Source organism: Camelus bactrianus, chromosome 1, assembly GCF_048773025.1.
Source record: "Camelus bactrianus isolate YW-2024 breed Bactrian camel chromosome 1, ASM4877302v1, whole genome shotgun sequence".
Taxonomy (NCBI): Eukaryota; Metazoa; Chordata; class Mammalia; order Artiodactyla; family Camelidae; genus Camelus; species Camelus bactrianus.
Genome location: NC_133539.1, coordinates 66,594,119 through 66,608,268, shown reverse-complemented (window position 1 = coordinate 66,608,268; position 14,150 = coordinate 66,594,119). Strand labels below are relative to the sequence as shown.

The window sequence follows — 14,150 nt, the reverse complement described above, 5'->3', positions numbered from 1 at the left end:
TCTTTTTCTACTACAGTGAAGGTATACTCTTGCCAGAATATCATGAGAATGTCAGTCTTTGGTGTTCTGAGGCCCAGTTTTCAGCATGGGTAATAATGGGGCAGGGGGAGCAGGGGGATCCCCACACCTCCAACAAGCAACTCTCAGAACACCAGCTGGGTGTCCCGGAATTCAATTCTAAAGCTCTCTACTCAGAGATAGCATCAGATTCCACAGGTTGAGGGCTCAGCCCTGCAGAACTGCGCACCCACTCCCTTCTCACTTCAAAGGCCAGTCAAGAGCTCCAGGCTCTTACCTGTGCTGCTGACCTACTGGCTATAAATTAGAGGTTCCCATTGTCGACTGAAATAAATGCACAGCCTGAAAGCTGAGAGTTATGTTTTATTTGGCGGACATTTCTGAGGACTTGAACCCCTTGGAGCCCGGGATGACAGCCTCTCAGATTACGCTAAGGGACTGCTTCGAAGAGGTAGAGGAGGAGCTAGGATATATAGGAGCTTTACAACAAAGACCAGGTAGTTGGAACATTAAAAGATTACTTGTTAACTAAAAATCAGGCATCTCAAGTTAAAGAATTTAGCACTTTTCTATGTATGAGAGGGAGAAAACATTCAGGCTCATTGAATTCATTCCTTTGGCAAGCACCTAGCTGCCTAGGGCCAGTATCTTGTCCTTTATTATTCTGAGTCCCCTCAGGGTGCACCATTGCGAGTGGCTGCAGAGGCTGGGCTGCAGGCTTGTTTTCACTGAGGGGTAGCGGCAGCCGTAGATGACTTGATGGCTTCAGCATTCTTTGTTTACTGATATGGTTTGCAGTATTTTTTGTTCACATCATGACCCCACCTCCTCATGTTGGATTAATTTGCTAGAGTGGCTTGCAGAACTCAGAGAAACGTGTTACTTACTTGCAGAACTCAGAGAAACGTGTTACTTACAGCCTGAAGGAGATGCATAGAGTGAGGAATGGGGAAAGAGCATGGAGCTTCCGTGCCCTCTCATGGACACCATTCTCTCTAATCTTTAGGTGTTCGCAACCCAGAAACTCTCCACATCCTGTCCTCTTGGGTTTTTACAGAGGCCTCATTAATAGTCTCAATTGATTAAATCATGGGTCACTGGGGATTGATTCAACCTCCAGCTGCTCTCCCCTCCTGGGAGACAAAAGGTGCTACTGAAAGTTCCAACCCTGGGTTCCAAAAGTCACCTCGTTCATATAACAAAGACAGCTTTATCACTCCAACACTTAGGAAATGCCCAGAGTATTAGGAGCTGTGAGTTAGGAACTGTGGACAAAGATGACATATATATGAGAAATATATTTTAGTTATCTAAATGATCAAATATATTTCTTATAAATCACAATATTGCAGTCAAGGAACCAGATAATTTAAATTTTCCAAAATACATGAACTATTTGGGAAAAGAGATCCTTGAGTCATTGAAGAGTAGTTTTCCAACATTTAGGCTCTGATTTTTTCCATTTTCCATTTAAAACATGATATTCATAATGAGGAAAAATGAATTTGTTAGAGCAGGCAGATAGCTAATATAAGCAGAGAAAGGGGGGCCATGGGCCAAATGGCAGGAAACCACACATCTTGTGAACAACAGGGGTCCGAAGGTAGACAAACAAAAGTAGGAACCTCCAGACTGATAATAAACAACACATTCTGGGGTCACAAGTGTCCTGGAGGCAGACAAAGCCACTGTGTTAAGTGCTTTGAAAGCGTTACACCATTAATCTTCTCAATGACCTTTAACATAGATATTATTAGCATAGATAATATTATTATTATTTCCATTTTGTAGATAAGGAAGTCTGAGAATTAGAAATGCTAAGTAATTTGGATAAAGACACAGAGAAAAAGTTAATATTCAAAGCCAGATTACTTTGAGTTGAAAGTTAATGCTCTTAACATGTAATCTCATACTCATTTTAAGATCTGAAGCCTAAGTAACTAAAGGATAGATACAATTATTAATACCATAAAAATTAAGCTATCAGCTGATTTGGGACAAAGAAGATGAGCTAAGGTACAAATGTGTTCACTTTTAAGTGACAGTGAGACTTACGTGTAGACTTCCAATGGAATTTCAGCATGAATAAGGTTTAAACCTGCTCTTGCAAAAAAGAGTCAGGCAAAGACACTGCATACAGCTGGGCTTGCAGGACAGCAAGTTGGAACTCTGAAGCTCATTATGGTGGAACAGATGGGAGAGCTCGATACACGTAAGCGTCTATAGAGAGGCTAGAACTTCTAAGAGTTTAAGGTGAAGTCTAAGTAAATATCATGGTCCCCTGCACCCAGAAGCATAGAGTAGGACATCTGTGCAAATATGTCCAGTATTTGTGCAAAGACCAAAGGCTAGTCTATAAAGTGACATGGTGTATTTCAGAAAGTGGAACCTAAGGATCCTCCAGTATATTAGGTAAGATGAAGTCTGAGAGATTCTAACAGGGACTTTTTTTTTTCTTTTTCAAGCTTTTTTGATCACAACCCATAGTAAAAAATTACATTTTTATCACAATGGAGCGCACATATTCCTATATATGCCTATATTTAGCTGACACTGTGGGCTTTGCACTCTTGTCATTTTTCTACTACATTAATTTTTTTATATTGCTGGATGCAAATAACTAAACTGATTTCACAATCCACTAATTGGATACAATTTGTTGCTGGAAAGAAATTGGTTAAGAAGTCACTGAGGGAGGTAAATGCTAGCAACCTATGTATCCTACAGGAATAGGACTCAGATAGCCTATGGGACATGTCAGTCCATTATTAAAGATGTCATATTTGAGGATGAAATTGAGTTCAAAGTCATAAATGCAGTTCAGGGGTTCGGGGCACAGAGACGATGGTTAAAACTCTGCAGTAGATAAATTACTTAGATGGAGAAAAACAAAAGGAATAAATCAAAGCAGAAGATCAAAAACTGAACTGTACAGAATACCCACAGTTCTGCAGTGGAATAAGGAAGAGGAATTAGAAAATAATAAAAAACATATGTTTATATGAGGAATTTAATAAAGTATAGTTTATGGCAATTGTTTTGAAGTAGGGGTCATTGATCTGTTTAACGTCGATCTTTTTAGAACAATATTATTGCCAGTGTGTGCTGGTGTGTTGTGGACTACGAAGTAATTTATTCTTCTCATTGGGGTTGTAAATCAAGAATTCCTTTTCTGAAAATGGGTACACCAGTCCAGAAAAGACAGTTTATTCTGCCATCTAGTGGTCCATTTTTTTATGCTATCAGCTCTAATTGGTAAGTACTGACCTAGGAAAAATGAAACCAAAATTAACCCAAAGACACATTTTAATTATGGTATATGTTATGTGAATATTGGAGGCCAGTCAACAGAACTAGAAATATTAAAGTCTGAGGTAGGCCCTCCTCTTGGGCACCCTTTCAAAATATTTTTTCTCATAGGGAAAGTTCTAGGAAAACCCATAAATTAACTAGAAATAAGTTTAACCTGAAGAAAATTATAGAACCCTATGAAGTAATACAGAAGAAGGAAGAGATATACTGTGCTTGTTAAAGGAAGATTCATTATTATAAATGTGCACACTGTTCCCAAATTTGGCAGTAAATTCAACAAAATCCCAGGCAAAATCCCCGAAGATTTTTGTTTGTTTTATATTTAAATTTTATAAATAGGCTCTAATGTTTATATGAAAGAGAAAATGTGAAACAAACCACCTCTTCATAAACTAAAGGTAAACAACCCAAAAATAAGATAAAGGACTTGCTTCAGATACATTTAAAAAATCATAAAATGATAGTCATTAAATATATAAAATTATGCAGAAATAAATGAGTAGACAGATTGAACAGCACACAGAGTCCAGCAACAGAATGGTGAAAAAATATTGAAATTCAGCTGATGATTAAAGTGACATTTCAAATCAGTGGGGAAAAAAGAGAGCAAGTATTCAGTGCTGTTGCCAAGATGTGTTATGCGTTTGGAAAAAAATAGGTATTTTCAACCTCAAGCTATCTACCAGTATAAACTCCTTATGGCCCTCAGAGGTAAATATAAAAAGCAAACTATTAAAGTGTTAAGGAGAAAATGCAGGATAGTTTTTATAACCATATGTTGTGGAAAATCTAAGCAAAACACAATCCCAGAGTCATAAAGAAAAGGTTTGACACACTTGACTACGTGAAAATTTCCAATTTTTCTGTGATGTATGACACCATAACAAGGTTAAACAACAAGTGATAGACTAGAAAGTACATTCTGAATATACAAATGCTTTTACATCTTCACATCATTAAGAAAACAAGTCAGCAGAAAATGGGCAAATGATCTGTATCAGATTCATTTAGGAAATATAAATGGCCAATAAACTGATTTAAAAAAAGATGCTCAGACTTAACACTGATAAGAAAACATACAAGTTACAATCAAAATAAGATAATTTTTATTTATTTGTAAAGTTTGATAGTAGCAAGAACGTGTAGTCTTGTGGGGAAAGAGGCACTCTCAAACACTCTCGAAGAGTGATAAATTGGTGAAGCAGTTTTGGAAGGCAGTTTGGCAGAATCTATAAACATTTTAAATGCACATATTTTTGACATACTAATTCTACTTTTGGACTCAATCTTCAGGAAATAGTCACATATGTGCACAAAGATATATGTTCATTGCTTCATTAAAAAAAATATGGGTGAAAAATGAGAGACATGTCAAAGTGAAAGAACTTTCTTCTCTTGCTTTCCTAAACGTCACACTTTCTCTCTTCCTCGATGACACACAGACTGATCTCATTTCTTGGTTCTAAGGTCTCTTCTCTGTCTATTCTCACACTTGGTGACCTCCTCTGGTCTCTTGGTTCCCTGACTCAACATCCACTACTCTCCACTTGACAATTTCTATTTCTAGCTCAGATTCCTCCTCTGACTTCCAGACTTACACATCCACCTGCCTGTTGATACCTCCTTTTCCATATCTAACATACACCTCACACATAACTTGAAAAACCAACCCTTGATCTCATCTTCCAAGCCTGTTCTCACTTTAATCTTCTAGAGCTCAATGACTATTATTCCAGTGGCTCAAACCAAAATCCTAGAAGTCATTATGTGAAACCACTTTCGCACATCCCCTCCATCCTATTTGCCAGCAATTCATATAGTCCTATTACAGCTGTACTTTAAAGATGGATGGAGAACCCAATCATCTCTCAGCTTCTCCATTCTTCCTCCTCTGGTCTGAGCCGCCATCATCTCTTACCCGAATGGATGACACAGTCTCTTAACTGGTCTCCTGACTTTTGCTCATCTCCCATGTTCTGCTTTCAATAGAGCAAGTAAAACGATTCTTTTGAAATGAAAGTCAGATCTTGTCTCTTTCCTGCTTAAAATTTTCCACTGGCTTCCCATCTCACTCATGGTAAAAGCCAGGATTTCTACAATAACTTATAAACCTTAAGTCAACCTAAGTTTTAGCCCTCATTTCTTTCCTCCTAATGCGCTCTCCCCTTACCTTTCTCACCTCACCTACCAAAGCTCTCCTGGCTCACACTTCTCAAGAGTTTCTACCCTCCTTTTAAATCTTCCAGACCCCTAAACATGAACTTGGCATGGGGCCCAGGAACTTACTGTCCCCTCTGCCTGTGCTTTATCACATATCCCCTCAGCTTTTTCAAACCTTTACTCAAATATAGCCTTTTCATTGAGCCTTTTCTGAGCAGCATCATTACCATCCAACAAGGTGTATATTTTATGCTTTATGAAGTTGTGTATTTATTTTCTGTCTCCTTCAACTGGATTGTTTTTTGACTGAGCTTTGGTTTGATTACTTGGATGATTTGTATATTGTTATTCACTGATGTGCCTCCAGATTTTAAAAGTTATTTGGCAGCCAGTAGGTGCTCAGTAAGCATCAGCTGAGGGAAGGAATGATGGACAACCATCAATAGGAGAGTATCACGAGACAATGATTTTTACAATTTTTGTATGAGTGTATCTTAAGAGAATTTGAGAAACTATGACATTGACTTTATTTTAATCATAAAGTTTCATTGCAAGAGACATGATTTCTAATGTTCAAATAGTGTGCACATGCTTTAAATATATTTTCATCCAAGTCTAAGTGCGATCAATTCTCACATTCAATTTATGGAAAACATCTGTCTTATAATCCAAATAGCAAAGCTAACTCTCATATTTGTGTCAAAAATAGCTGACTCCATTTTCAGTTCAAACAGGCATATAAACGCCTGCTCCGGGGACAACCATCTCACTTCTGAATACCAGTTCTAAGCTACTCCAGTTGTCTGGGTGAAAATCAATGTTAACTTCTCAGCACTGAAACTTTCTGTGCCTTGCTCTTCCTCGCCCTTTCCCCCAGAAGCTAAGCATTCTCCCGCTGTCTTTTGGTTTGCATTCCAAGATGTTTTATATCTGGAGGCAATTACATTATAGTAAATAATAGGGATTGGCGAGAGTTATGATTTTCTGCTGTTAAATAGGAGAATGGTGATTGATTGTGAAAGAGAGAGGAAAGAAGACCAGTTCAATCACAGGAGCATTCTCGGTAAAATCAGTTTTAGGGAAAAGTACACTTGAAAGCTGAAGAATCTGGAAATCAGTTTCTTTCTCCATTCCAACGTGTTCCTGGAAAGTCTATGAGCAACCCTGGGTATTCACTCAAACTTTATACTGAAGATGGATTATACTATGGAATTCTATGCAATAATAATTAAAAAGAGGTGCATCTGTATGAAATGATGCAGAAAATTTTTTAAAAATTTTAATCTAAAAAGAAAGTTGCATGTTTCCAGTTTTTTAAAAAAATATGTATTTAATTTACTTGTATACAAATATCAACTCATAGAAGGGTGCCACAAGAATCCATACAAAGCTATTTGTGCTGGACGTGTACCTCTGAGGAAGGGTAGACGAGTGGTGGCCTGGGGCCATGGAATACGAGATTCACATTTTGCTCAGCTAATGTTGTATACTTAAAGTATTTTTTTTAACTTACATGTTAAGAAACATTAATTACGATTAATTAAAAATGAATGAACAGGGGGAAGGGTATAGCTCAAGTGGTAGAGTGCATGCTTTGCATGCATGAGGTCCTGGGTTCAATTCCCAGTACCTCCTCCAAAAATAAATAAATAAGTAAACCTAATTACTTCCCCCTCCCCCAAAATAAAGAACATAAAATTTTTGTAAAAAATGAATGAAGATAGAAAACATTCATCTTTCAAAATTTAATGAAAAAGGGGCATTAGATTAATCCAGTAGAAACCTACAGAGAAAGAAATATAAGCTAGGAGAGAAAACACGGCAATTCATAGGGTTTTTTCCCCTATATCCAAGTTTTAAATTTTGATGTAAACATCAGTCTTTTCTTTAACAAATTTATTTTTGTGCATATTTAGGAAGATTTCTCTATCCCAGGATGATGATAAATTTCACTATAATTTCTTCTAATAATTTGGATTTTTTTTGTTATTGCCATTTGGATATTAGTTCTATCTGGAATTTATTTTTGAATACAAAACTAAGTATGAATTTATTTTTCCACATAGGTAATCAGTATTTTTGAATAGTCTACACTTTCTCCACTAATGTAAAATGCTAATACGTGGGTCTTTTTTCTGACCTCACTGTTGCGTTTCATTGATCTACTTGTTTTTTTCTTGTAAAAATATTACACAAGTCTAATAAATATAATTTAAAAATATGTCTCAAAAATTATCTTTAGTCATCTTTCTAAATTACTTCTGCCTTTACCTTATAGGATAGAAAGTATCTACTAAGTATGCAAGTAAGTAAAAAAATCACTAACTTTGACTGGATAATCAAAAATTCATAGATGATATTAAAAAGAAAAACACAGCCTAAAATAAATATTTGCAATGCATATACAGGTGATAATGTTAATATAATCAATATACAAATATCTCTTTTACATCAATAAAAAATACCCTAACTCTCCAGGAGAATAATAACCAACCAAAAGATATAAATTCCAAAAAAGAAATATAAATTATTAAACATATGAAATAAAATTTCAAAAAAATTTCAACCTCCCTAATGGTCAAAATTACATAAAAATAAAATAATTTTTAACCAAAAACATTGGAAACAATTTAAACTTCTGAAAAAAGTTATCCTGTAGATATGATCAGAATTTAAATAATGGCATTTATTTATCATTGGGAAAGAACAAAATTGTTTAATGATATTGTGAAATAGTGGTATAATACATTGCATTCTCAACAAAATAGTAAATTTGAAGAACATTTAATGACATAGTGAAATTATCAAGACATACTATTAAATGAAAGAGCAAGATGTAAATTGAAAATAATTTTATTTTTAAAATACAGTAATGAGAGCAACTAAGTACTTGAGACAGATGTGGAAAGAGCCATTCCTTTATGCTGTTCCTGTATATGTGAATCTCTCTCACACACACCCATGTACACACCCAACACTGACTTCCTGTTCTATTCCATCCTATTCATATATGTACCTCCTCTAATTGCGACAGAGAAAGCTGTGAATAAAAACAATCATTCTGAAATCATCGTGCTAAGCATTTAATCTAATATCTTCTTTCTGAAAAATAATCAGGGCTAATTTTAGCATATCTCACATTCCTATGTATCTCAACACTAAAGCACTTTCTTAGGATCTGTTTTCTGGGAAATTCAGGTGCCTCCCCTTGAAAATCATAACCTAAAATTTCTCCTTCCTTCTTCATAAGTTCCAGCTCCTCTCAGGCTCATACCATCTGGCTGCATAATACATGTGGCTCCCACAAGACTATCATCCTGTGGCCTTATTCATTGAAAACTTTCTCTTTTGAATCACTCGCTTTCCATCTTTACTGCACTCTTATCATCATCATCATCACCATCATCCTCATTCTCATAATTATTGTCACAGAAAACACATGTAGTCCTTAGTATGTAACAAATACTCGTGCAAGCATTTTACATCTTGTAATGCGGTCCCCTCAAAACCCAACGAGGCGGACAGTATCATGGGTCCCCATTTTGAAAAGGTAAAAGCATTCAGACTGAAGTCAGCCATTTGCTTTGAGTCTCATAGCTTCTATGTGGCAAAGCTGGCATTTGAACCCTCGTGGTCTAGCTCCAGAGTGTGTTCTGTGAACTAGTGTTTCTCCTGTCTCTCAATGTAGTTGATTTATCCTTGATTCTTTTAATATCTGAGTAGACATTCAACACTCTCTTCTGCCATTTCCTTGACCTCCTGTTGCTAGAGAAAAATCACATACTGCAGGATAATTTAGTAACCACAGTCTGAGCCTGGGTTCTTCTAAAACCAGAGTCTGAGAAAAGATAGATATGATAGCTAATTGTATGTAGCTCAGGTATGTTGTCAAACACTAGTCTAGATGTTGCTTTGACGGTATTTGGTAGAAATTTGATTAACTTTTACCATCAGTTGAGTTTAAAGGAGATTACCTTTGATAATGTGAGTAGGACACATCCAATTAGTTGGAGGTCTTAGGAGAGAAAAACTGAGATTTCCTGAAGAAGAAAAAATTTCATCATAAGACTGTAACACAAAAACCTGGCCTGATTTTCCAGGCTTCTGGCCTTTCCTATATAATTCAGAATTGCCAGCCCTCACAATCTCACAAGCTAATTTCTTTAAATCCCTCTCTCTCTTCCTCTGTCTCTGCTCCTTCCTTCTCTCCCCTCCCTCCTCCTCTCTTTCTTGCTTTCTTAGATCAATAGATAGATAGCTCAACCGATAGATAGATAGAGATAGAGATGGTTCCCATCAGTTGTGTCTCTAGAGAACCTGTGGGTTCTCATCGCCGTGGGTGGTGATCACATCGGGATCACCAGTTGCGGGTTCTGTTCATTGTGGGTTTTGTCCAGCAAAAGTCCCACTGTGGCAGAACAAAATTACTCAAGACTTTATCAAGTCAAGAGAGTGAGAGGGAGCCAGAGACCAACTCCTTGAGCTCCTCCAAAGCTCCTGTATTTATTGAGGATGGTTAAACAAAGAATCAAAGTAAAAGACATCATAAGAACGAGTAAGGGGCATGGTGTATGTAAGAGATGTAGGTCAGTAGTTTCAGTTCTTGAAAAATAGAAAAATTATACTCTTACAGGGAGTATACAATTGATAGCACAAATGGTTGATTTAAACCTCCAACAATCATGAGCAATGTTATAGAGTTCCCAACAATTGATAATGAAAACCAGACCACCACAGTCTCCATACAATGATCAGAAATTGTCTAAGCATGCAAAGCAGCCCAGCTGTCCCCAGCTGAGGGCTAAGTCACAGTCATCTGTGAGCAAGAGCAGCCCACACCATCCACCTGCGCCTGATGAGGGAAGCACGTCCTGCCATTTAGGGAAAGGGACAAGTTATGGTTTTCCGTAAGCACAAGCAGCCCTGAATCTATGACCTCGAACTAAGCAAAGCAAGGAAAGCAAGCAAAGCATGTCTTTGCTTTTTACGGCGAGGAGAAGTAACTTTAAGGCAGCTAAGCTAAGTTCCATTGACAAGGTGTGACTGGTATTGAGAGATCAGATTTTTGCTTTGAAGTAGAAGTATAAAGACAAATATAGAAAGCATTGGTTTTGATTATACATTTCTTATGTGCTTACATAAAGGTGAGACTACATAAAGATGAGAACATGATTTGGTAAAAGCAATCATTACAATATCAAAATTGGTTAACCCAAGTTTGCGCTCCCTCAAGAACCCTGACTGGTATAGTAAGTAATTAAATTCATGTTTGATCCCAGGGAGTTTGAGGGACCAGTGAGGATAACAAGGATGGAGAAGAATGCAAAACATGAATTTGTTGTCAAGTTGGCTAACCATGTCGCTCAAGACTTGAAAGATGAAAATGATGAGAGACATATACACAAGGCTGTGGAGGAAGTACTCTAGGTAAATGAAGACACCTAGGCTTGGGAAAGTTCAAAGGACAGAAATATGGCCACTGTGAAGAGTGTAGGAGTTCTGTGATAAAGAAGTCTGAGGTGCTTTTGGAGAGACAGGCGAGAGTCAGATTCTGCAAGAGCTGTGGGCCTCATCTCAAGGAGTTTGCATTTTATTTTAGCACCATTGGAAAACAGAAAAGTTTTCCACAGTTGAATTAAAAACCTGTATTTAATTTTTAAAAGATAATTGATTTATTTTTTAAAAATAAATGCATTGGAGATGGACAAACTGAAAGATGGGAGGCTAGGTAGGTGAACATGTCCAGGCATAAGGTAGTTGTAGCCTGGACTGAGATGATCATAGGAGAAATCTAAGCAGATGGATTTGGAGTTAAGAACTGGCAGGACCTGAAGACTAATCAAAAAAGAGGAAGAGAGGATCTATAGATTTTAGTATTGAGCAACTGAGTCTGAAGTCAAATAGCTTACTGCGATAGCAAGTATAGAAGAAAAGTAAGTTAGGGGCATGGGAAACCAAAAGTTCAATTTGGAACCTATTAATATGGAGGTATTTACTGGGTACCAAGAGGAAATATTTTGTCTCATTATGTCAATCCAAGACTAAAGCAGACTGCTACCACACTACTGACTCACTCAGTGGTAGAGAGTGGATTTTTTTTTGAAGACTTTATTCTTTAGTGCGACTTTTGCTTGACAACAAAATAATGGGGTCACGGTGTGTAGTGCTTGCACAAATGAATGTGCCCACTGGTCCAGATCCTTCACATCCTGGCTCAGATCTCTGAATAATCCTGCACCTATTTCTGTTGCACCTTCACACTGTTCCTTTAGCACTGAGTTCTACTTAGTTTTTACAGTATTGCTTTACGTTGCTATGTTGCTAAGACTCCTAGTAGGAGTCTTAAATTACTTCGTGCTTGAACTCTGCTGAAACTACTCTCTCATGGATGTATTTACTCATTCATCAGAAGTTATTCATTTATCCAAAATATTTATTGGGGATTTTACCATGCAATACTAGGCCCTGTATATTTTTACATATATAGTTAGTTAGTTGATTATACCTGTCTCCATCCCAGGGAAAATTTGGGACAGCAAAGAAATAAGAAGAGTGGCTTTTATCCACAAGGAGAGCACAGTAAGATGTAAATTTAATCATTATCACACATAAATCACACATAAATATTAAAAGGCTCATAAAAAGTCATATGTAGAATGTGATCGGAGTATAGAATTGAAAATGTTACTTCCTGAGTCTGAAAATGAAGGAAACATGATGGATGGGATGTAATTTATTTGAGCCTTGATGTATCATCATAATTTTTCAGAGAGAAAACATTTCAGGCATTCTCATGCAACTCTAAGGAAACTGATTTCTGACCTGCAAATTCTTCAGCTCTGTGTCAATGTGTTACCTGAACCTCAGCCATTAATTTGCATTCAAATTAGTACATTGGTCTTTTTTGTGCCTTAGTTTTGACATTTCTTCATTTGGAAGGATGGTGATGTTTTAATTCTGCCCTATTTGAAGGACTAACTAATAAAAAATTGCTTCATAAGAGCTTCATTCTATAGAAGACATTATTTTGTTGTAAATATTTACGATTATTGGTTATTTTCAGCACAGCTGAAAATGGACTCCAAAGAAATCATAACAGAAATTGTGTTTTAATATGGCCTCTAGAGTGTGTGGTCTCGTTAAAGTTTTATTACCGTGTTTCAATAATACAAGGTCTTTTAATGTAGCTCTTAAAAATAAAATCAGTAGTGATTTTACAGATCTCCAATATTTATAAGCTAAGTAGCTCATCTCATTATTCATGGTCGAGAACACATTTTCCTGGAAGAATATAACCCTTTCAGCTCTGCTCCAGAAACCAGCTGCCGCTTTAAAACCTTCAGTGTCTGAGGACCTGAAAAACAATCTTTATACCCATAGAGGGAGCCAGAGGAACACAAGTTACATAAATAAATTAAAAAATAAATAAATAAACAAACAAACAAACAAACAAACAATCATCACTCAAGCAGACACCTTTTCCTCCTCTTTCTTTCTTTCTCTTTCTCCCTCCCTCCCTCTTTCTCCCTCCCTCTTTCTTTCTCCCTCCCTCTTTCTTTCTCTCTTCCTTTCTTCCTTTCTTTCTTCCTTTCTTCCTTCCTCCTTTCTTTCTTTCTTTCTTTCTTTCTTTCTTTCTTTCTTTCTTTCTTTCTTTCTTTCTTTCTTTCTTTCTTTCCTTCTTTCTTTCTTTTTCTTTCTTTCTTTCTTTCTTTCTTTCTTTCTTTCTTTCTTTCTTTCTTTCTTTCTTTCTTTCTTTCTTTCTTTCCTCCTTCCTTCCTTCCTTCCTTCCTTCCTTCCTTCCTTCCTCCTGCCTTCCTGCCACAGACAAGTCAGTTTTCCTTTACCATTCTTTGGCTATTTATTTCTCTTTCATTTTTTTCCGTTTCTTGTTTCTCCGTCTGTTCCTTCCTTCTTCTTTCTCTCTCCTTTCTTCTTATTTAAACGAAAAATTATGGAACTATATACATCTTTTATACCAACATGTTAGAGTTGGAGTTTTTCTACTTGAAGAGGCCCTTGGTGGTGTCCTAGTCTAGTCCCTTCTGCCTGGGCTTCCGGGACCACGTTTTAGGGACTGCAAGGTCCCTCAGAAGCCTTGCTTTCCCCGTTGACTAGGTATGCAGCAGGAGCCTTGAGAAAGGGCAGTTCTCTTTCTTTCCTTTTAAAAAAAATATGCCTACTGCTTCCCACCTCCACAAGAGAGTGTTTTTCTCTCTGTAATCAACACACAAAACATCCTTTTACTTCTCAATGTCATTTCCCAAGACTCACTTTTCCTCGAAGAAAAAGATAATTTTTGACTGAAGCAGTGGTGATCGTAATTCAGTTCTTGGCTCAACAAATACTTCTTAAGCACAGTCAAGTTGTTAGCAATTTACGTTACGTATTTTTTTCCTTTCTTTCCTAACAGCTGCAGCATAAGTGGGAGGCAAAGGGAAGGAACAAGGGGTGACTGGAGTAGTAAGAAAGGATGGAAAACAAATACCTACACTTAAAGGAAAAGGCAGGGTGAGGTCAGAAAACGTCCTCTCTCACCTAAGCCACCTGGACATCAGACCCCCAACGTCACTCATACCCTGGTCTTCGTTATATGAAATTGGTCACTTTGGTCACCCAGAGAAGTCCAACAATTTTTCAACTCTTTCAACAGACAAAGTATC

At 37.0% G+C, this 14,150-nt stretch overlaps 1 non-coding gene across 1 annotated transcript; it reads left to right on the top strand.

Moving 5' to 3' along the window:
* The first annotated feature begins 7,050 nt into the window (after positions 1 to 7,050).
* Positions 7,051 to 7,125, top strand: TRNAA-UGC (transfer RNA alanine (anticodon UGC)). The gene has a single exon. It is a non-coding gene; the product is annotated as a tRNA-Ala (tRNA).
* Positions 7,126 to 14,150: the final 7,025 nt, after the last annotated feature.